General features: G+C 39.1%; 1 long non-coding RNA gene across 2 annotated transcripts in view; it reads right to left on the bottom strand.

Moving 5' to 3' along the window:
• The window catches only part of LOC126650783 (uncharacterized), a 90,500-nt gene that overhangs the window by 9,716 nt on the left and 58,954 nt on the right, over positions 1 to 21,830 (bottom strand). Inside the window, exons 1-2 of one of the 2 annotated variants that reach the window (XR_007631498.1) lie at positions 17,974 to 18,060; positions 5,016 to 5,169 (exon numbers count right to left, since the gene is read on the bottom strand). This is a non-coding gene — a long non-coding RNA (uncharacterized LOC126650783). Of the gene's footprint in view, positions 1 to 5,015; positions 5,170 to 17,973; positions 18,061 to 21,830 lie in introns of those variants that run through there. The other variant, XR_007631499.1, reaches the window with a different exon arrangement.

Genomic DNA, 21,830 nt, shown 5'->3' with positions numbered 1-21,830 from the left:
CACTGAGCCCAACACTTGACTCTTGCATCACCTCTTATTTGCTCTGATGGAAGGCGTATGTTGGCAGGTGAGCAAGGAACATGGTCTTCCCAACCTGACCAGCAAGTGCATCTTGCCAGCTGATATCAATTAACCCCCTTCCTGCCTGCCTGCCCCCTCCCACTGTCTATGTAGGACACAGAACCTCCCTAAGGACTGAGGAGTCTCAACCATCTCTCTGACAACCAGTACACACGGGAGGCGTGGATGAGAGCAGCATAGACTTTGTAGGCTTGCTGCTTACCCTAAGCTTGCATTAAGCCTGTTCTACTGTGTCTTCCATTCTGTTGATTAAATTAGCTTGATTAAGCCTAGCACATATGACTGTATACTGCAGTCATATATCCTGGCTGATTGCAATGTCAATATGTGTGTAGTTACATTCCCTTTTGCTTTACTTAAGCAGTGTGAAACTTTGACTGAGTTCTATCTTTAATAGCTCTACAATTTATGTTCATTGACAATGGATGCAAAACAAAATGAAATTCAAATCACAGCGAACAGCCTCTCTCAATCTCTGTGCCTAATTAAATGGTTCTCTTCGGGAACACTAAATATGAAAAACTTGTTAGCAGAAGAGATGAGGCCACCAATGTGTTACGTAGGCTGTGCACACTGGAAGTGAGGTTCTGATCTTTGTATGTATTCTTCTTTTTGTTTGACAATACGTCAGTAAGTTTTTACCACCGATGCCTTCAGCTCTCCTTGAGGCACACTGTGCTGATGTTTGAATATGTACTTACTCTAAATGCATCTCTGCATTGTTGACCTTAAGTGTGGGTGGAAAAGTGTAGATGAAACAAGGATCGTCTGAACATTTTTCATCTAATTCTTCCAAAGCCTACAACTCTACCGTTGAGGACATTATTGTGGAAAAGTAATCTCAAATGAAGTCAGAGGCCAAGCTGTTTTTATTTTTCAGTACAATGAGCCTCATTCATTTGGAAATTGATGGAAAAATTAAATTAAGCATTTGCATGTACTGTAGATTGATGGAGGTCATGTTTCCAACTTGCTTTATGATTACTTACATTGCAGACATCTTCATAAAACAGATAAATACTGTAGATAATACTGCTTAGGGCAGATGTGACAAGGATAGTTATTTACATGTGTCCATAATATTTAAGTTGTATTTTTTGAGAGTAGAAATGCCAAGAAACAAATCTGGGCCATAGGAGCAACCTTTTGCTCCTAAAGATAGTCCTTCTTGTACCTAGGGAATGTTGGAGGTGTATTGTGCTTACTTAATTACAAGATGTTATGGTTTGACCCTGATTTTTTATAATAATTAAAGGGGGAGAAGGTGAGAGAAGCTAATAACCATGACTGGATTCTAAAGACCTTCTTTATCAGTCTTCCCCATCTGTCTCTCCCAGTGCAAAAATTAAGAGGAATCAAATAAAATTACCAGGAAGCAAACTGGAGGAAAAGACAACAAAAAATGATTCTCTGCATTACTGAAGTTGGGGGTAGGGGGTGTTTGAAGGAGCAAACTTGTGAACATATATATCATGATCTTCTCTGATTAACTGAATACTATTAGTTTATAAGGCTTTTTAATTGTCAAAAGCATCAAATAGGGAAAATGAGGAAATCTTGACAAAGAAGGCTCTACAGTAGAGACTGATGTATCTGTAATTCATCCTTTTGTGAGCTTGAGAATGATGAATTCCGATAATATTGCATATTGTTTGTCATACTCCTTAGATTTAATATGCCAAAATAAGTGTACTAATTCTAAATATCCTGGGTTTTTTGAGGTTAGACCTTTAGGACTACAATTTCAGCCTAGCCTCTAAAGGGCCACTGTAAATTATAGTGAGGTGCAGTCAGCTATTTAGATAGTCTGTGCCAGAAAATAATTGTGTATGAAAAAAAATGAAAACCAATATTTGAAAACCACCTCCATCTTATTCTGAAGTAATTTTCTATTTGTGATATATAATAGTATAGTAACCAGTTAAAGTGCATGGACAATTATTTTGGCAAAGCATCTCAGTTTTGCTGAAAGTACCAGTGTTGAAAAACTATAAAATAATGATGTGAGGGAGAAAGAGGAAAATGTTGGGCTTGGTTACCTCTCAGTAAGGGACTACTCAATGCAAAATAGAATTCAAAGTAAACATGTTTACCTGTGTAGACATGTTAAATGTGTTAAAAACAACCCAGAGCAAAATGTTAATGAGCGATAATCCAAAAGCTGAGAACATGTGGTAGAGCAGTTTTTCAGCAGTCCTGTCTAGAGAAGGATGTAAGATCACATTTAGGAAAAAAAAAAAAAGCCTTGAAAACATCAGACTGCTATATGGCTGCAGTAAAACTAAGGCAAATGGATCCCAGCAGGCATTACATGAATAGGACAAGAGAAAGATACAAATAGGTTTGTATGTAAGGTGCAGTTTGGAACTAATCTAGAATCCTACTGCACTGGAAAACTATTAGGAGATATGTTTAAAAATGACTAATGAAAAAGAAACCCACAAAGACGCCTGCCAGGTCCAGTATCTGGTTATTAGCAATATTATTACCATGAAAATTAGTTCTCAAATAAGATTAATCTCTAATTTATTAATAGCATTTCTGGACTGTGGATATTAAGACTAAAGTCTGTATATTTCAATAGTAATTACCTCAATGCCAAACTAAGGGAAATAAAACTTCTTGATTCCATCTTGTTGTTTGCGCTTTTCAAGCATTTCAGATCTAGATTAGCCCTTTGGCTGCAGAATTGTTTAGGATCCATACTGGCTGAATATGACGATGACTCTAAAGCTCTAGTCACAACCTGTGCCCCACAGCCCACACATGTGCACATTGTTCCCAGATTGATAGCTTTAATAGGGACATAAAAATACGCTCACTGGACAGCGGGTTGTTCAGATTTCCCTGCAGCTCCAGTATTAATTAGGGATAAAGATTCTCATCACCGGATAATATGAAGTGAGATGACGGAGACCTTAAACTGTAAAAGCTGAAATTTCCTGTGCACCAAGTCAAAGTGATGATACATTGCCTCCGTGCCAGTGACTACCTAATTAGCACGTGCAGCTACTGCTAATGACTACCCTTCTCCATTTCAGCTGGCACCTCACAACACCGTGAGAGGACTTTCAAACATCCCATCAGCAAACACCTCTGAGCTGGCATTTCTTTCACAAATGAAGAAATCAAAGGCTGCTTAAGAAATAAAATAACACAATATTGTAGGTAATGTTATGCCAATTGACATAAGCTGCATGCACTCCTAATAATTTTCTGGTTGATCTTCCAAAGGCTGAAGCAGTTGCTTCTTGTGAGTGCATTTCCCTTCCTTGTTTTTTTTTTTTTGTGAGGCAGGGCCTCAGCTTGAAAAACAAAGTCAGGGTGATAAATAACTGTATTCCTAACTTCATGTGCATGACAGGCTTCAATAAGATACTTATTGGTTCTTAGGATGTGTCTCCCATTCTTACTGCTGTTGTTACTGTAACTTGTCTCCTGTATCCCAGGCCTTAGAAGTCTTTAAAGATGGAGGCTAAAGACTTCCTCGAAAAGTCATGTGTTTTCTGCAGTGATGAACTGCACAAATAAACTACAGAAGACTGCAGATTAGGGAATAGGTGTGATCAAATGTATTTGGACTGCTTTGTGGCAACTTCATCTCGTGTCCTCCCTGTCTGTCCAGGATAGGCTTACAGTCCCACGAAGGGCTGTGTGTTCACTGGTCTATGTAACCATTGAGCAACATGGACTAAAAGCAGCTGGAGATCTGCACTCCTGATATTTAGCTTGTGCCTTTTGTGAGATTTGACTTTACAAAGTGTAAACTCAAAGAAAAACGCAAATTTATTGCCTTCGTAGTAGTCTCTGAATATGAAGTCTTGTTGCAGAACTCTCTTGCAAGCGGGGAGATCTTACACCCTTCTTGTCCTGAATTATGTTAGGAGGTATAAGATAGAACAGGAATTGGCCAAAATCTTTTTCCAAGGTCTTTGTTCCTGATATGAGGCTGTATTAGCAGAACCATTTTGGTACCGCTTTTAAAAATGTGACAATTTTCATGAGTAAGTAGAAAGTTGGACAGAACTGTCTCTGAACCTACCCTCAATTTGTGCTGTTGCGTAATCATCACACAAGGTAGATGGTCAAAGGCAGCATGTGTTATTTGCTGTTTCATATTTGGCAGTGACTCAGAACAAACACAGTATAGCTTGAAAATACAGTTTTATGGGTTTGTTATTTCCAGAAGGTGACAAAAGTTGCATCTCAGAAGTTCAATCTCTGTAATAATGGATACCTTTTAAAAATAGGGAGAAGTTTTTATGATGTTTCAGAAAACCTGAAAAGGCCAGGCAGACTGATAAGACATGAGGGGTACATTCAAAATGAATATAACGAGGCAGTTACAAAATGGACAAAGTCAAATGAGATCATATTGATGGTCACATATTCTAAAAAGCCAAGGAAAAATTTGGTTTAGATATATGTTAATGTAGAATCAAAGTCACTGCATTTGGATTTAATGCACTATGTTTAATTGCTCCTAACATATTGGAAAGCTAGAATAAAATATGTAGCTATTGCTAGTACTCTTGGGCCTTTTCCAGAAACAAGTCTAGGCAGCACTGATCTTTAGTCTCCTTTAGAGGAATGTAACCCTGGACTCAATTATTCAAAATTTAAATTTAAACTAAATTTAATGTAGAAGAGAACAAAATTTGTGTCCAACTTGAGCCAAATGATACTTAAAAGTAGTCACATTTGGTAAAGTCATGCTGTCTTTCATCTCCTGCATTATTAGCATTACTATTATAGGGCTTTCTCATATGCTATTTGGAAACTTATAGCTGGACCTGGCATTAACTTATTGCTATTTAACTTACCCATGTCAACAGCTGGCTCTGAATTTGGCCATTCTGTCTTGTTAGTATTTCAATGGCTGTTTTTATTGAAAATGAAGGAAAAGAAAAAAAAAAATCCTGTTTTCCACTTACCACTTGTAAGTCTTAAATTCCCTTTCTCTGTTTCTGTGTTACTGACTGGAGTTTTTTAAATCACTAGAGCTTCTCCTCCATCTTGATCACTTCGTTGCCTTGAAATACAGAAGAGCCAGTGATCTTTTTTCCCTTTGATTCATAGGTGAAGGCTCTGGGGACAACAGAGGAAATTATGCTGGCAGCTTAATACAGATCCATCAGGAAGACTTGGTATTGATAGTATGCATGGAATGAACCTATTAAAAAGTCAAAGAATAGCATTTATGAAAATACAGCATTTATAGCAATATTTTGCCTTGGCATCAACCAAGAAATATATTCATGTAGAGCGACATAACATTCAGTGGAGTGGAAAATAGTTTATGTAAAATTGTCCTCACTATGAAATTGTATCAATATACAGGAAAAAAAGGAGAGCTTTTTAAAGGTAAGAAGCAAAGCTGTTCCGTTGCTTCATGAAAAGGCTTTTACATCTGATAAAAATTAGTTTAGACAGCTAAGCAAAAAAGCTAATTCACAGGAATTAAGAAAGAAAACAAGTCTTAGGCACTGTGAAGAGAGGTTACATTTAGGTCAAGACCTCATAAATGATCATGACAGAAAATCGTATGCTCTTTTTGTCTGACCTGCATGAAATATCCATGTCTACCGTAACTCAAAAATGATATTAAGTCTGTAGTCTGACTCATTCATAAACCAGTCTTTGATAATCCTCTGATGGATGGTCATGATTTCCAGTGATGGGAAGATATTTATACTCTGGTGTTTTGGGTACTTCTCATGCAGATAATCTCTTCCCACAGAAACAAGGGAGTGCAATAAGACAAAACTTTTCAGTGAATTGGTTTGATTCCTGCCCAAATCTTTCAGCCTCTGGGGGTGCGTGGGAGGCCGGAGACGTGTCTTTCAAGCCTGAGCTCTTTCTGTTCTTCTCCATGCCATCGGAGTTGTGGCTCTGAGGTTCTCATCAGCTGTTGCCATTGGCCTTCAAGACCATATAAAAGAAGATACAGAGTAGTTAATGCAGCCTTGGGCTTAGGCTGTGTGGTTGTCAGCTCTATTCATTTGCTTTTCCCTTTTGACTGGGCCTAGAGCCAGATCCCCAGACTTTCATCTTTGAAGAAATGGTGCTGGAAGGGCATGGATGCAAGTGTAAAGGATTATGCACTTAATTACTTTTAGCCAGATGGTTTCTGTGAGCCACAAAATTCTTTTCGGAGGGAGGGAGGGAAAGATGGGTGTGGTGGGTTTTTAAAATGTCTTTTAATATAAAAGATTATTGTTTTGTATTTGTTTTATATCTATTAAAATACAATTATCTCCAAAGGAATTTACTTTTACCTTTCAAATTAAAAAGGCAAACCCCTAAAATTATATCTCTACCTTTCTCGCTGTTAAAATTCAATAGAGTTCTACAAAAGCTAAAACTGTCAGGAAGTTCTGAGTTCAGTATTATGCAGTTTCCATGCCCTGTTTTTTACTGGCCTTTACCATGCAAAGCTTACAGTAGATAATTTTACTTGGAAATGCTGGTTAGCTTAGTGGAGCCAGCTTTCCAAAATTTAGGACAGGACCCCATGACTTCAAACAAAAGACATTGCTAATCTGTTTCTGGCTTTAAAAACAAGCCCCAAAGGCTCTTTGAACTTGAAACCCATAGAAAGTGATTTTTCCTTTAGTTTCAGCTGTATTGACAGGAGGATGTTCTGCTGATGTCTTAGCTGTTTCATTCTAAATCTTAGCTGCATGAACTTTCACATGTGTTCTATTATTACACAACTTTGTCAGATATTTTATCTATGACTTCTTTGGGTCATGCAAGCACAGTGTCCAAACTGTTCCTCAGAAGAGTTAATATTACAGTGCTCTGATTATCTCAGAAGGGTATATTAAGCTCCAGAACTGTTTCCCACATTGACATTTTCTTGATTTGACCAATAAGTGGGAAATCAAAGGTACTCAGTCTGAGTTTAGGTAAGGTCTCTGTGTAGCTTGGAAATTTTCAGTAGCTGCCTTTCATTCCAGTGATTTTCTCTGAACTTTGCAGTTTCTTATGCTGGCCAAAAGAGGAGACTTATCTGTAGAGACATCGAATGTCTGTGCTAAATGTGAAAAAAGGCTTGAGGGTCAGTAACTGAGTTTTGCTAAAATGGTGGATATGCTGCATGGAACTGACAAACAGTATCTTAGTTTTTGGTGGAGAAATAGTGTGTTCAGTGAAAATATAAAGTTTTGTATTCTGAATTCTGCAATCTTGATAAAGGAAAGCTACGTTGCCTAAGCTGATCTCTGGGTGCATTTCATAACAGGACTTCCAGTGGCTGTCATGTTATGTTGAAGTGATAATTCAATAGTGGAAAAGTCTTTAAACACCTGGATGGCTCTTTCAAAGCATGCACTGCAGCAATCAGGACTGAATGATTCAACAGTCAGTCTATTGTTTTAATCTGAGGCAATAACAGAGCTTCATCATACTTCTTTCAATACTGCACACCAAGTATTTCAATCCAAGAAATATTTTTTAAAAATATTATGATTCTTTACTGGTGGTTTAAGAAAAGGGATGGGAAAGTGGACTCACTGTGCCTATGTGGCACCAACTTTCATGTCATAAGAAGTGCTGTTGTAACTTAATATCTGCCTTCAGTGAATGCACATTCTTTGCATGCTGCTGCTGGATGTGTCTGTATAGTGCAGAGTAATTTTTATTTTCTAGGGGTTGAATAGGTTTTTATATATAATTTCCTTCATTGCATGTACTTTGTGGATATGATATTATGAAATTAATGCTAAATTTTTTGTACCTAACAGTGCAAAGAAAATGCAAAATTCCTTCTTCCCACTTATCCTTGTCACTATAGTCAACTGCAAGCCATGGCTAGGTTGTATACAGACAACCCAGACTGTCTTTCCCTTAGGAGTTCTCGAGCCAAAGGCAGTTTTAATGAAGCATTTATACCAGTGAGTAGAGAAAAATGTTTTTTTCTTTTTGTTTTGTTTGTTTCTAGAGGTTTTTAAATGCTTAAGAGAGAAACCAAATTGCTTAGACAGTCAGAAGAAGATGAGAAGGCACAGGTGAAAATATGGGCATGATAGTAATTTTGTTTCTCTTGTAAAACAGGAGGAAGAGGGCTGCTAAAACCCTCAAAAAATGACATGATGGGATTTGGTTTGAGTATTTAGAGTGAACGTGATACAGCCATCCTTGGAAGCAGAAGCTAGGATGCAGGAATCAAGGTGTCTCCACAAATTGATTACATAAAATGTTCTGTAGAATGTAAAGTGGAGAATGGAGCTGGATTAGTAACACTGCAGGATCTGACTTTTCAGAGCTGCTCAGCACCCTGAGTTTGCATCAGTCCCACAGAAATCATGTCCTCCATCTGGTAGTTGGGGCACATTAGAATGCTTTCCTGTTCACTATTTTTGACAAATCCACAGATTAATTATGACTCTAAGGGAACCTGTTTGGTGGTGAGTAGACCAAGGGTTTGAAATAGCATGGAAAATTATAAAGCAACACTGGGGGAAAAGCCTACTCATATAGAAAATTTAGAATTTACAGGACAGGAGTCCTCAACGTATAAAAATTGTTTCCAGAGAGAAAGTCAAGACTGATTCACTGTTGCTTTAACCTTCTGTGCTGAACACAAACAAGCTTAAGGTATAAACAGATTGGGAATTAATTGGTGTAATTAACATTTTGTGATTATAATGACTTCTGATCAATACTTTATGCAAATAGCTGTATTGATGTGTTGAAAAATTGGTGCTCATTGTATTTGGGTGGTGAAAAAAAACCCAACCCACTTTAAAGTCCTAATGAAATTCAAACCTTTCAGCTCAGGTAAAGTCCTGACCACATCTTTTTCAAGGTAAAAAGAAGATCCTTTAGTGACCTATTTAATTAAAATGGCTCTGATACAGCTGCTGACTAAACTTCATGAAATGAGGTGACTGGAGGATGAAGCACATTCCCCTGCTGACAGTTCCCTCTGTTAAACTCTCTACATTTCATCACATGAACAAAGCAAAACAGAGAAACCTCCGTGATCTGAACTCGCAGCAATGAAGCCCCTTCCCGTGGTAAGAGTGGCCTGGGGGACTTGGTTCAGATGTCAGAAAAGTAAATGGGTTATCAAGAAACTTTCAAGGCCTGGAGGAAAGGGTTAGAAGGCTCTTCTTAGATGAGTGAAATGTTTCCTCTGTTTCTAGAAATCCCCTTCAAATTGTTCCTTAGTTCTTTTTCTTTCTGAAGTTGTATTTAGAATGGGTAGGTTAGTGATAAGCAAAGACTAGATAGGAGCTGCCAGTGTTCCCACACTCCAACCTGCAACTTTCTGTGGTAAGTGGTATCTTTAACATACCTTATTTGCCAGTAGTTCCAAATTTTTCCTCTTTCTAATATGAATTGGAGATTTGGAAACATAAAATGCAATCATTGGTCAGCTCACGTCAAATAGTTCCTGTATCGTCTATTTAGGTATATTATGGAATGAAAAAAAAACAACTTTTTTTTTTTGATTCTTGGTGTTTAGAGGTAGAAGGAGTGGGTTTTTGAAATACTGGTTTGTAAATCTTCAGACATAAGAAGGCTGCAAATGTCATGAAATTAGTTGTTTGCAATAAGATCAGCATGCTTTTATGGTTGGACTTGATCATCTTAACACTATTTTCCCATCTAGATGGTGCTATGAAATACATTTCAGGTCTTCAGTTTGGGTGGTGATGAGTATCTTCTCACAGGGTACTGGAGGCCTGCCAGTGACAGGCCTTTTTTGGAGGCAGTCTCAGGACTGTGACAAGTCAGGATTGACTGATCTCTTGGAAATACTTTATGAAGACTATATAATTGCCTTTTGTGATAACTCTACTCTTGACCAACACTTTCTCAAGAGGAAAACAGTGTCAGAGTAAATGAACAAGCATTTTACATATACAGTGTTGATCTTTGTTTTAGAAATGGAATAAAAATGCTTTTTGTTATGGTTTTTGTACTCTCAAAGGAAAAGTCACCTTACTGCTAGGAATGCTTAAACGGTTGCTGGAGTTTGTTGCTAATTTGATGTTAGTTTTGTAAAACTTGCAAGCCTTTTGACGAGTCATAACGAAGCATTAAACTCTTGAAGAGAACCTGATAAGCAAACTCCCTTAGTCCTCAAAGAGGAGGCAGTTCATGCCAGGTATTGGCCAAAAATAGCTGTTGGGATTTCACACAGTAAGCATGTGTCTCATCAGCATTCTGCAGTGCTGCCAAAGTTTGCTATAGCATGAAGGAGAAAGAAACAAAGAAACATAAGGAGAAGGGGGGGAAAGGAAGCTAATGAGAAGAAAAATTGCTTTTTAGCTGTTCATTGAAACTATTTTGATTTCCCAGTGAACCTGAACAGCATCTTAGGTGATAATGGAGGAAGCTAGCATTTTTGGCACCTGAGTAGGACACGTTTGCAGTTTGGGCACTCTGGAAAGAGCTAGTCCAAGTGTTTTGCTGAACAGTGATAGCATGGAGTTTCTGTACTTTCCCACTCTCTTGCTGAACTGGGACCTTAGTCTGACTCCAGTGTTAAGTGTCCCCAAAAAATTGTGGGTCTTTTGACTTGAAATGCCACAGAACACAGGCCCTTATTAGTGAAGGACTCATACTTTGGCTGTTTAATTACTCTGGAAACATAGAGGGACCTTGAAGCGGCTGTAAATGCCACAGGATACAAGGCTTTCTTCTTATATGACAATCAAACAATGTATAATTCTGTTTGTATAGTTTAATTTTTTTGGGGGGGAAGGGGGGTGTTTGTTGTTGGGTTTTGGTTGGGTTGTTTGTTTGTTTGTTTGTTTTTAGCACAGGACAACATACAGTGCAGTTACTTGAGAGAGACATTCAAAGGAAATTTGAGAAGACTCCTGCTTGGGTCTACCTTCATCTGATAATTGCTTTCACTGTGTCACTTAGAATAGCAGATAGCAACCCTTCCTCTGAAGATCTCCCCTCTCATTTGCAGCTCAAAATGCTCTCAGTGTTTTGGTGGGGCTTGCTGAAAGATTCTGTTGAAGTCAATGTGTTGAACTCCAAACATCAGAAAGATGCCAAGGTGTGTGTCACACCTTTTGAAGATGTAAAAGTTCAGAAAGTCACTTAGCAGGATAAAGGTGGCAACCACTCTTTTTCCTAGGGAAGCAATCCCTGTGATTTTTTTTTTTCTCTGTGTAGATATGGGGTTTTTTTCTATGCAATTATTCTCTTGCACCTCGTCTTCCACCAAAATATTTTGAATTAAATGGTTAGAAGCACAGTGGTCTCAAAATATTAAGTTGTTAGATATTTCATGTAAACAAGTGTTGCTAGTGCCCTACCATACACCCAGAGCAGTCTGCTGTGCAATCCTTGTCACATAGTGAAGAGTCCTTATGAGCCACAGGAGAAGTTTGTTTGGTACATGATCTACTAGGTGTGCAGGATACAAATATTTGGGAGCTTTATTTTGACCTCCTGCTTCCAGAACTGCTTGTCTGCAGAGAGTGAAAGTGTTGTGCTGCTTATTGCAGGTAGAATAAATTAACTTTCTGTCTTCCCCGTGTTATAAAAGCCCTTCAGAGCTATAGTTATGCTGTTTGCTATCACACTGTGGCCTTCAGTGATGGTAATACAAGTTCAAAACTTCTGCCTGCATTTATGGTATAAGAAGGATCTGACTCATAGCAAGATTTACAGTCTCTAAAGCGTGTATGCAGGAATTCAGTTGCTCAAGGGGCTCTTCTGCTTTGTCCTCAGCACAGCATAAATTATCAGGAAAGATGGGATCCAACTGAAGGCTCTAATGATCCAGCTTTGTTGTAAAGGAAAGCACAAAAAGCTAAAAAACCTTTTCTGGGGATGCCTTTGATATGGCTAAGGAAGTGGAGACTGCTCTGTATCTATCTGAATTCTACTTCTGAAAAAGATAAAATATATATACCCTTTGTACCTGTAAAAGACACAAAAGTGAAATCTAGGGAGTCCCTGTAGGCTTCAGGAGTATTCTTCAGTCCATTTACTGGCTTAGCCACTTATTTGCTTTCAGACTTGCTTTGTATTTGGCTAAAAAAAAAAAAAAAAGTGGCTTAAAATCAAAATACTTTAAATACTGCATCTCAGTAACTTGCTGTGTGTGTGGTTTGTGTTACTTAACTTCCAAAGGATTATAGCCATATGAAGACAGGCTGATGTTACTGCTGTGTTGTGTCATGAAATATCTTTAATTTGTGTAACACTTTTGACTAATGACAAGTGACTTTTTTTTTCTGGCATGTCCCCTACTTTACCTTTAATGTAGAAGCATGTAGTAAGTATTCTGTAAACAATTCTGAAGGCAGGACTGGGAGTGGGGCTTCTAAGCCATTTTGGCACTTTTGATGTCTTTAAAATGAGGCTCATATTTATTTCTGCAACTATTACCTATGCTGTCATCAGAGCCACACTAGAAATAATAGCCACAATAATGGCATCAACACCTTTTCAAATCAATTAATCCCTTAGAATTCTCTTGGGGGAGGTAAGAAAGAGGGGAAGAACAGCAAACTCAAAAATAGGCCTTTTCAAAGAGTTGGCTGGAGACCACAAGATAAAAGAGAAACCTGACAAACTGTACTGGGCAAGTGCAAATATACAGGATTTTGCAGCCTCTAGAGAGCTGGAGCATGGTGCTTATGGGGCAGAAACTGGGACTGTGAGTGTACATTTAGCAGACAGAATAGATGGTTTCTTGTGACCTGGCACAGGGTTCATAGAAGCAAATCAAAGCAGTTGCCAGAACAAGGTGTTTTGTGGAGATTGTGCATGTGTACGGTCTGTGAACCATTGTTTCACTGAGCTGCAAAGCTGAGAGGAATCGCCTGGCATTGCAGTGGAGTCAAACATGCAGGACAAGCAGCATTTGGGAATCCTAAGAGCTGTTCCTGCTTTTTTAGTTCCTTCTCCTTAAATTACAATAACAGCTGTGAAACCTTCCTGGTTCCCTTTGTTCTGGTGTAGGTTCTTTGATTTGTCTTTAGGTGGGGTCTGGGAAATAATTGTGATTAAACCACTTTTATCCTACTGTAAGCCTCTGTCTCAATTTATCTACAAGAACTCCTGCTTGTACCTGTCTGCCAATACTGGTGCAGCTGAAGGGAGTGTATTTTTCCTCTCCTCTTTTTTCTGCTGAGTGAGAATGAGAACAGGCTGGTGCAATACTTGTTGGGAGTCTTGCTGCTGCACATGGTTCTCCTCCTGCTTCTACACATTTGTTGCCTTATCCTCTGTCAACTTGATGTTTAAAAACATCTCAGACCCATCCTCAAAGCAAGAGCAGACAGTGCATCTTTGAAGAGATTTCAGTGATCTGAGGAAGAGATTTTTAAGAAGGTTGCAGTTTGCTTACACCTCATGTAGTTTAAAATGAGATCAGGCAGTTATATCAAAATTTAGTACTTCCTAAATGTTTGTCACTTTGGTCTGTTTCATCAGCTAAAGGTGTGTGGGACAGTCGTCTTCATGGCACTTCATGATGATTTATACTCAAAGCTTTCCACGTGATTGTGTCCACTGCCTTGTTCTACAGTCACAATTAGTCTTGAAACAGCTTAAAAAAACCAATAATGACAGACAATATATTTTTTTTCTTTCTCCTTAAGTGGTTAGTAAATTGTCACACACTTTTCTTTTAGTGCCAAATGTATGAACAGATCACAGATGATTAAATGCTAAGGTCTCCTTCAGAGAAAAAGAACATTAATATGCTGGACTGTTTTAGAAATGGGTATCTTCTGATTGATAATGAAATCAGACAATGCAAATCAAGTGAAAATGAATTATAGCTGATGCCTGGCAGGCTAGCTGTTTACAAGATTCTTCTGTGTGCTGTAATGTGTGGGGTATTTTTGCCAAGACTTACTAAATGATGAAATGATACTGCAATTAGAATTAAGACTGGCAGAGACATTTGTTAAAATTCTGCTATTTCTTCTTCAAAACATAATCAGTTAAAAAAAGGCCTTTGAAAATAATGAGAACAAATGAGAAGTCAGGAAGTACCAAATAATCACTTGGCTGCTTCAGTTTACGGAAACCGGAAAATTATTCCCAGTCAAAATTAAAAATTAAATTACACAAATTATGTCCTCTGTCCTGCAAGTTCACAGGGTGTATGGTTCTGAAAGAGAGAAATAACTGTTAAAAATGCCTACTTGTCTGCAGGAGAGCAGTCAATAAAGGTCAGGTTTAACCTTCCCTATAACCAAAATCAACATGTTCTGAACAAATGATTAAAAAGCCCATTTGCTGCTCTAAGTGTTCACTACACTGAGTGAGATCCTTTGAGCTAGCTGATGATTCTAAAACTAATCACATTCTCAATTATATGCTTATAAATATTATTATCAAACTATTGATTTGCATAGCCTGAGCATTCAAAGCATCAACCTGGATCAATGTCTTATTGTTCCAGGGATGGTAGAGTAGAATGAAAAAGGCAGGCCACAGTAAATACTACTAAAGTCTAAATAGTCTAAAAAGAGAAACTTGATACCCCAGGGAAGTATAACAAAACTCTGAAAGAAACAAGGAGGCTGCAGAGAACATAGATGTGTTGTTATGTTTGGTCTGGGGGGTTTGCTGTTTTGTTTTGTTTTTCTGTGTGATTGGATAGTGAAGCTGAGGTTCACCTTGTACATCATTGCCTGCTTCCAGGTCACACAGCTGTGCTTAGGGACCGAGCAGCCTAGCTGTCAGTAGTGAATTTTTGGGATGTCCCACTCAAGAAGTCCTCATAAGCTTTTCTGAGAAAAACAGACACTCAGTTTTCTGTAAAACCTAGAGGTTTTACTAATTGGACCAGAATTTATGTTATGTTTTGGAAAGAAAACAAACAAATGAGCCCTCCTTCCATTTTTCTCGGCACTCCCCACCCACATGGAGTTCTTATGCCTGGACACCAAAAATTGGAGAAAATTCAACTAACTTTCGAAAACTAGGCATGAACTGAATTGTCTATTGTAAAAATGGGAGTCTAGGGCATTTTAAAATGAGATTTCTAAAAGCTCTTTAATTTCATTGCCACTAAACTTATATGCAAAGCTTTTGAGGCTAGGAGGATTGGCAGCAAGATGGATTATTCCATTCACACAGTATAATAGTAATTAAATGTACAGTGAAAGCCTTTACAAGATTCTGCCAAAATTACTGAAATGACATTGAACCAAACTCGTGACTAGTGCAACTCCATCTGTGTCAGTGATCCTGCTACAACTGAGCACGGAGAGATGATGAGTCATGAGGAAAAGTGTATTTTCAAGGAAACGGAGGGCAAATGGGTTATTGTAGTACAAACATGAAGCAAGTTTCTAAAATTATGTTTGACAAAGGACAGTATCCTTTCATATTTTCCCAGCTGGTTAAAATTTAACTAGTTTCAGGAGACAGCGTGCGGGGTTTGGTCAGAACTGGTGTAGGGAGGGGAAACCTTTCATAAAGAATTGCTAACAAATGGGATTCAACACTCAAGAGGCTCAGATGGCCTATTAATTCTGGTTCTGGCTTTCTTCCAAAACAACTGTGCTTCTCTTAATTCATGGCTAATTTCTATCAGAGATACCAAGAGACCATTTCTTTTTTAGACAGGAAGCATCCACATCGCTTAAATGGATTCGTACGAGGGGCTTTAGCGAGCAGACATTGATTGGCTCGTCTCTGGGGCCCAGCAGAGGCCCGACGGGTACTGGTTTGACACAGGCAGCAAATGAAATACGACCTCCTGTAAACGGGCCTGAGCTTTTGGGCCTTTGTGGAATCCGGTAGCTAAGGACCTTTTCAATCCCTTTTAATTAATGAAGTGATTTGACTTGACTGAGATTACACTTACAATAATGAATTAAAAAGTAATAAAAAAGAAATCTCTGAACAAATATGCAACAGGGAACAAGGACCAAATTCAGTACGTATCTGATCCCCATTGTATATCTTATTTCTGTGTGCTCTTCAGATCGATAGTTTTAAAAGGAAGGCTCTGATTTTCCGAGCACTGACATCTGCATACTTCGTTTTTTCAAGTGCTTTTGTGTAGAAGATTAAAATTATGATGACCTCATATGCCTAGATGATTAGTTTAGTCCCTTCTTATCTCTGTTGTGTTAAATCTCTCTGTTCTTCAGGATTCTTGGCATCTCATCCTAGCCACTTCTGTGCTGTATTTTTCTCCAGTGGTATGGCACGTGTTTAGCCACATTTTGCTGCATACCAGTGAGCAATGGTCACTGTGTATATTTTGTAATGGGAATGCAGTCATCCAGTGTCACTTCTGATGGGCACGTAGTGAGTGTGAATCTATGCCCAGCCCAATTTAAATGATTTCCCTCTGTATTATGTCTGAAATCATGCTTGTGCTTCTCCCTCACCCCTTCATTGTACTTTAGGTGACATGCTGTAGAAATGATCCTAAATTTACTTGGAGAACAGTCACATTCTGACTCTGGTGGGTATGTTATAATTTTGGACATGTAACTCACTGTCACTAGCTTTTCTTCCAGTCTGTTTTGAGTTCAGGTGTGATTTAAGTCTGTGCAAGTCTAGAAAAGCTCCACAGTAATAGTTTGGGGCCATTCTGATCCAGGGAAAGAGCTGTGGCCAGCTTAGACTTCTCCCTGATGTAATATTTCAAGGAGTCAGAAGTGTCTTCCTTGCTAGCTGAGAGAATGCTTCACTGAAATACCTGATTTAAACACTCAAATCATAGGTGCTGAAATTGAAGGAAAACATAAGTTGGTGGAATAAATGGATAAAACCCTCTGTATTCCTGGCCGAAATTGTGACACTTAGGGGCTTTCATGGATACAAGTATATTTAAGTGAATAGATGAGGTTAGCTAAGCAAAACCATGGAGAAGACTTCATTCCAAGAGTTACATTTTTGCCCACAGTATTGTTTGTTCATGAACACGCAGAAAGTGCTGTGTGTGAGCATACCACAGTGAAGTGTGACACACAGGTATCTTGGAACCTTCCACACACATGATTTCTACTGTGCAGGAATGGCAAGGTGACCATAGTAATTGATCTGCTTTGTTATATTATAGCACGTGCTTGAAGTTCAGTTAATTCAGTTTCTTTCCTTTTATCACAACCAGTTGTCTTTCTCTGTTACAGCCCAGATTTATTCTGTTTTCTAGAACCTGAAATTCTTCTGTTATGTATTGTCCATGGAAGCCACTTTTTTTTTTTTTTTTAAATTGCTGTAAAACAGAAATGCCATTAACATAAGATCGAAGCAGAAAACTTAAAATTGTTTATCAGATTTAAAAAAATTACTTCATCATTTTGACAGACTAGAGCAAGCCAGGAGAAGAGATGTCATAAAGGCCTTGTGTGTGATCCACTGGGAGCTCATTAAAAAGCAGTTATACTTAGATGCTATTAGGTTTTTAAGATGAGAAGCATCTTAACATGTAGAAGAGGAGGATTTAGAGTGGTAAACACTAAGCAGTGGTATAGCAGTCGGTTAAATAACAAAGCATAGTTTCTATTGCAACTTTAGTTTTCAGCATTTACAGCTTGGTTAAGATGCCACTTAATTACACAAATTTGTAAGAAAAGTCTCCTTAATTGCTAATGTAGCAAGAGAATCCACAGAGAGGTGGTTATCCTCTACTTTAATCTGCTGTCTATTACCTAAAAGCAAAAGACCTAAAATTAAAAACACCTCCTGCTTTCTGGCGAAGTTTCATTGCAGATTTAAGTTTGGAACTACAATAGCTTTAAATGCATGAGCAGACTTTTAGATTAATTTTAAATTAGGAGTCATCAGCGGATGAACAGCTGCACTTAATATATGTTACTTTACTGTCCGGGGATGCCTAATGGACACTCTGAAAGAAGAATTAATCCACAGGTTATAGAGTTACAAACCCTCTATCCAGTAGGTTTAATTGTGTTTTCCTTTGAAACTTACTTCCAGCGCTTTTAAGCCAGCACTTTCCCGTTGGCAAGTGAGCTCACCGAAGATTTAGTAACTCTTGTATTCCCGCCGTTATTCTGCCGTGGCTGCTGCAGCTCGGCGCCTGAGTTCCTGCAGCGAGCGCGGACCGCCCTGCGGTGTCCCTGTCAGCTGCGAGCACTCTGGGCACGGTCCCCCGGCCTCGGGGTGCCGGACCCGGCACCCGAAACTGCTGCGGAGCTGCGGCTGGCGGGGGAAGCTGTGCCCGATCGGGCCGGGCTGGGACGAGGCACCAGGTGGCAGCACCGCACCGGGGATGCGGAGCCGCACCGGGATGCCCCGCACGGCCCCGCAGCTGCCCCGCGGGTACGGGCCCTGCACCGCTGGACACATCAAAACCGGGCACGGGCCCCGATGTCAAGTTTCAGCTCGGCTAAAAGTTTCTCCTCGAGAAAATGCCGTTGCTGAGGGGTGGTTGGAGCTGTTCTTGGTCGTGTGGGAAGTCCGTGGTGCAGGAAGGGAGGGCGAAGAAAACGTATCGATGTCTGAGCTGCTTTGAAATGTCGTCAAGTCAGATAGTTTTCTTAAGGTGATGCTGATAGCTAAACATTCTGCTTCACTAGTAGGTGATTGAAAGAGGAAAATCACCTAAGAGGCGTCTCTGTGGGAGATGGCAAATTGACCGGAGCATGGGAGGATGGAAGTTGCCCATAAGTTACAGATAACATGTTTACAGTACACATTTACACTTGCATATGATTGTGGTACCTCGTCTTAGTTATCTAAATATCCTGGTGCCACGACTTTTCTGTAGAGCAGATATGCATTCATTTTTCTATAGGTGGGTCTGTTGGATTTGGTTTTTAGAAAAAGTTTGATTTAACTGGAAAATGTGCTTGAGAATAGAGGAATGTGCCAAATTGGTAGGGTAGAAAGATACAGAGATATTGGGAAGGAGAGGAAAGAAAGATTTATCTATTTGGCCAAGTGTGAAGTGGTCACTATGGTTAGCTGCCCCCCAGAGAAGGCAGTGATAGCAAGAACTGTTTTTAGAGTTTGGTTATGTTCAAGTGGAAAATGGAGGAATGATGCTGGGAAAGGTATGTGAGTGAAACTATATTTAAGTACTTTATCAACAGCATTTTAGACAACCTAGACTTGAGGAAATTACTGTTCAAATCTAAAATAATGCAGAAGAAAAGATTCAGAAATTACAAAAAAGGTGAGAAAAAACCTATTTTTCATCCCAGAACTCTGGAGCAGTGGGATGAAAAGGGCTGAGAGGAAGGAACAAAACTTTATGGAATTGTAAAAATTTGGTATAATAGAAAGCAAGATTATATGGAAAAGAGTGATTATGCTGAGAATGAAAAAGGGCCAAGAGACAACTAAGATCTCTTTCAGAAGAACTGGAAGAGGGGCAGAAAGAGTTGGAGAAAGTCACCCTTAAATTTAAAGCTTATTGCATCCTTACCAGTACATTAGCAGGTGAATTGATGACAGAGTTTGGCATTTGGAAATTGAGTTATTTGTTGGAAATATGTGTGGTTTATTTTCTGATGTGGTAACTTTGGGTTCTGTGACCCATTTACTTCAGTTTCCCTGTAATTGACTCTTTTGGTGTCACTGTTTGATACTGTATCTGAGATTTATTGGTGAGATTTGTGCTGTGCTGCCATATTCCAGTTCCAGTGTGCACTGTGTTCCTTGGCAAAACTCATTTCTGTGATCCCTTCAATGTCCTGTGAGAAGGTGATGACAATATTTCATAAGCTTCCCTCCATGGACCCAATGATGCTTTATGATAGCCGTCAGCATCCTTATTCTCAGTGCATAAACAGAGGCCCTGTGCCAAGGATTAAAGGGAGACATGGAAGACGGGTCCATTTAGTCACTATTGAGGGTGACTGCCTGCACTGTACAGTGATCCTGCCTGGGAAACTTCTGACTTGGTGTTTGCCAGAAGGTACACCCAAGGAAAGATGTCCATACTACTGCCTACACTCTCTTAAAAGTCTGCTCCCTCTTTACTCTTCGCAGCTTACTGGGCTGTGCAGGCTGGGATCTGGCCTGGCACATCTGTTTTTGTGACATCTGTGGCTTCAGATTATGCACAGTTGCTTTGATTCAAAAATTAAAAGAGAATAAAAATTCAGAAAAGCATAATTTCACAGAACTGTATATCATCCGAAATACACTGCTAGGTCGCAGTGTTTATTGCAGCCCTTACCTGTGGCAATATTTACATTATGTTGCATCTTCCCTGCCTTGTGCCACGTGATCTTCTCTCAGCACATTGCCCTCTAGTATTGTCTAAATAAATACAAGACGAGTCAGCTATAGAAATTGAGTTATTTTTACTATTTTCATGTAATAACTGTAAGCCCTGCAGGCCTAGTGCTGGCAAAATACCATAGATTTGTCATTTGGAAGCAGAAATTTCTGTATAATTTCCCAAATAGAATTTTGGTCCCCTCTGCTGCACTGAATTTGTTATTGTCGCATGTTTTTCCTGGTGTTTCTAATGAGCTGTTAATGAGCTGCTAACTATGTATGTAAATTAAATGGGGTTAGACATTGAAAGGTTATCAAGAAATAAAGTGCCATATAATACTTCAAAGTGTTATAAAATAAATTAGTGTATTTAATTTTGCTGGCACAAAGCTGATATTTAATAACCTATAGCCCCAATTCTTCTAAATGATGGTAATTTAAGACATTTTCAGTCTGTACCCCTAGTGATGTAGCAAACAAGTTCTTTCGTTCCCCTTTCATTATGAAGATATATTTATAGTGTAGGTGTGGGTTCCTTTGTGCTTCAACTGAATGATAAAGCTATTAAAGCTAGTTCAAGACCAGTGAAGCTTTCTCTACATATTTTTGTTATGATTTAATACAGCAGGTTAAGAATGTGGCAATGGTGAACACTTTGGCTGTGGTGATCTTTAGGAAACTGTGACACTGGTAGGTCCAGTTACCTTGCTTGGCAGTTGTGGTTACGTTTTAGAACTCCAGTAACAAAATGTTGTGGACCAGGCTTTAGCCAGCATGGGGGTGCTGTGGTGAAAGAGCTTTTACTGAAGGCCTCCATCACCTTGTAAAGATGGGACAGCACAGCCTTTCCTTCAGTGTCTCAGCAGAAAGATCTTGAAGAGCTGGTGAGGAGCAGCTCTGGAGGTTCACTGACGAAACCAAGATATGTCCTGTAAATATTAATATTTCTATTAACTGCATTGGTACTGTAGGACAAGGAGCTCCTTGTTCTCTCAGTGCTGACCCCAGAGCTTGCTACTGAGAGCTCATATGGCCTCCTCACCCATGGAAAGCTGAACCTCTCCATGGTCTGACTGGGCAGGCATTAGTTAGGCTGAACAAGCCATGTTTCAGTGCAGTTTTCACCTGGACATTGTATGTATATACAGAGGTGCCAAGTATCAGTTCAGGAATGTACTGCTCTCACTATGATAGGTACACAAAAAAAAGTTCCAGGCTAATTTTTAGTTTGGGCAATTAGGAAGCTGAGAAACAGTACCAGAGTGAAAAATCTAGGATTCTGCATCAAAAATGTAATTTCCTCATTTGTTTGACAAGTGTAGTTTAGCTTAAATAATGTAGAATAATACTTCAGAGTATGCTAGCAAATGTTCTGCAGTATGTATTGTGAAATTAATGAGGTTGTGGTAATATGAGACCTCGCTACCACACTTTGCCATTAAATGTTTGCTGAAAAGTAGGACAGGGCACAATTCTTTATGGTGGCTGACTTGTGAAGATGTCTGGTTAGTCTACTAAGAATCTGAATTATTCTACCAGACCTCACTGTAAATGGGTATTTGCTGCCTCATGTTAAATGCTACAGTTATGTACAAAAG

Source organism: Myiozetetes cayanensis, unplaced genomic scaffold, assembly GCF_022539395.1.
Source record: "Myiozetetes cayanensis isolate MyiCay16 unplaced genomic scaffold, myiCay2020 scf6-25, whole genome shotgun sequence".
Classification (NCBI taxonomy): Eukaryota; Metazoa; Chordata; class Aves; order Passeriformes; family Tyrannidae; genus Myiozetetes; species Myiozetetes cayanensis.
Note: the sequence above shows the minus strand (reverse complement) of the source record. Positions and strands in the feature narration are given on the sequence as shown.